The sequence below is a fragment of the Scomber scombrus genome, unplaced genomic scaffold, assembly GCF_963691925.1.
Source record: "Scomber scombrus unplaced genomic scaffold, fScoSco1.1 SCAFFOLD_33, whole genome shotgun sequence".
In the NCBI taxonomy this organism is placed as follows: domain Eukaryota; kingdom Metazoa; phylum Chordata; class Actinopteri; order Scombriformes; family Scombridae; genus Scomber; species Scomber scombrus.
The window spans coordinates 140,001-142,500 of NW_026910112.1; positions in this window are offsets into that span (position 1 = coordinate 140,001).

Below are 2,500 nucleotides of genomic sequence, written 5' to 3' on the forward strand. Positions count from 1 at the left end.
AAAGAAAAGAAAAAAAAAAATCTGAAAATTCTTCTAAGTGTTTGACCTCCAGGCTTGGGGGGGGTTCAAACCCCCTGGCCATGCCCGTTTAGAGGCTCCCTCCGCGGACTAAGTCGAGCCAGCGGTCCGCCTGGAAGAAAGAAAGAAGAAGAAGAAGAAGAAAAAAAGAGGAAAAAAAAAAAAAAAATCTGAAAATTCTTCTAAGTGTTTGACCTCCAGGCTTGGGGGGGTTCAAACCCCCTGGCCATGCCCGTTTAGAGGCTCCCTCCGCGGACTAAGTCGAGCCAGCAGTCCGCCCGGAAGAAAGAAAGAAGAAGAAGAAGAAGAAAAAAAGAAAAGAAAAAAAAAAAAAAATCTGAAAATTCTTCTAAGTGTTTGACCTCCAGGCTTGGGGGGGTTCAAACCCCCTGGCCATGCCCGTTTAGAGGCTCCCTCCGCGGACTAAGTCGAGCCAGCGGTCCGCCTGGAAGAAGAGAATGAAAATCTGAAAATTATTCAAAGTGTTTGACCTCCAGGCTTGGGGGGGGTTCAAACCCCCTGGCCATGCCCGTTTAGAGGCTCCCTCCGCGGACTAAGTCGAGCCAGCGGTCCGCCTGGAAGAAGAGAATGAAAATCTGAAAATTATTCAAAGTGTTTGACCTCCAGGCTTGGGGGGGGTTCAAACCCCCTGGCCATGCCCGTTTAGAGGCTCCCTCCGCGGACTAAGTCGAGCCAGCAGTCCGCCTGGAAGAAAGAAAGAAGAAGAAGAAGAAGAAAAAAAGAAAAGGAAAAAAAAAAAAAAAAATCTGAAAATTCTTCAAAGTGTTTGACCTCCAGGCTTGGGGGGGGTTCAAACCCCCTGGCCATGCCCGTTTAGAGGCTCCCTCCGCGGACTAAGTCGAGCCAGCAGTCCGCCTGGAAGAAAGAAAGAAGAAGAAGAAGAAGAAAAAAAGAAAAGAAAAGAAAAAAAAAAATCTGAAAATTCTTCTAAGTGTTTGACCTCCAGGCTTGGGGGGGGTTCAAACCCCCTGGCCATGCCCGTTTAGAGGCTCCCTCCGCGGACTAAGTCGAGCCAGCGGTCCGCCTGGAAGAAAGAAAGAAGAAGAAGAAGAAGAAAAAAAGAGGAAAAAAAAAAAAAAAATCTGAAAATTCTTCTAAGTGTTTGACCTCCAGGCTTGGGGGGGTTCAAACCCCCTGGCCATGCCCGTTTAGAGGCTCCCTCCGCGGACTAAGTCGAGCCAGCAGTCCGCCCGGAAGAAAGAAAGAAGAAGAAGAAGAAGAAAAAAAGAAAAGAAAAAAAAAAAAAAATCTGAAAATTCTTCTAAGTGTTTGACCTCCAGGCTTGGGGGGGTTCAAACCCCCTGGCCATGCCCGTTTAGAGGCTCCCTCCGCGGACTAAGTCGAGCCAGCGGTCCGCCTGGAAGAAGAGAATGAAAATCTGAAAATTATTCAAAGTGTTTGACCTCCAGGCTTGGGGGGGGTTCAAACCCCCTGGCCATGCCCGTTTAGAGGCTCCCTCCGCGGACTAAGTCGAGCCAGCGGTCCGCCTGGAAGAAGAGAATGAAAATCTGAAAATTATTCAAAGTGTTTGACCTCCAGGCTTGGGGGGGGTTCAAACCCCCTGGCCATGCCCGTTTAGAGGCTCCCTCCGCGGACTAAGTCGAGCCAGCAGTCCGCCTGGAAGAAAGAAAGAAGAAGAAGAAGAAGAAAAAAAGAAAAGGAAAAAAAAAAAAAAAAATCTGAAAATTATTCAAAGTGTTTGACCTCCAGGCTTGGGGGGGTTCAAACCCCCTGGCCATGCCCGTTTAGAGGCTCCCTCCGCGGACTAAGTCGAGCCAGCGGTCCGCCTGGAAGAAGAGAATGAAAATCTGAAAATTATTCAAAGTGTTTGACCTCCAGGCTTGGGGGGGTTCAAACCCCCTGGCCATGCCCGTTTAGAGGCTCCCTCCGCGGACTAAGTCGAGCCAGCGGTCCGCCTGGAAGAAGAGAATGAAAATCTGAAAATTATTCAAAGTGTTTGACCTCCAGGCTTGGGGGGGTTCAAACCCCCTGGCCATGCCCGTTTAGAGGCTCCCTCCGCGGACTAAGTCGAGCCAGCGGTCCGCCTGGAAGAAGAGAATGAAAATCTGAAAATTATTCAAAGTGTTTGACCTCCAGGCTTGGGGGGGTTCAAACCCCCCTGGCCATGCCCGTTTAGAGGCTCCCTCCGCGGACTAAGTCGAGCCAGCGGTCCGCCTGGAAGAAGAGAATGAAAATTCTTCTAAGTGTTTGAGCTCCAGGCTCTGGGGGGTGCCAAGCCGCCCGGCCGTGGCCGTTTCGAGGCTCCCTCGTCGGACTGAGTCGAGCCAGCGGTCGGCCTGGAAGAAAAAAAAAAAAAAAAGTGTCAAATTCTCCCGTTTTTTCGGCCTCCACGCATGGGGGGTTAAAAACAGTCTGGCCTGGCCACTTTTCAGGCTCCCCACGCGTGAGGAAAGGGTTTAAAAAAGGAAAAGAAAAAAAAAAAATAGAGGTAGCTTGGAGT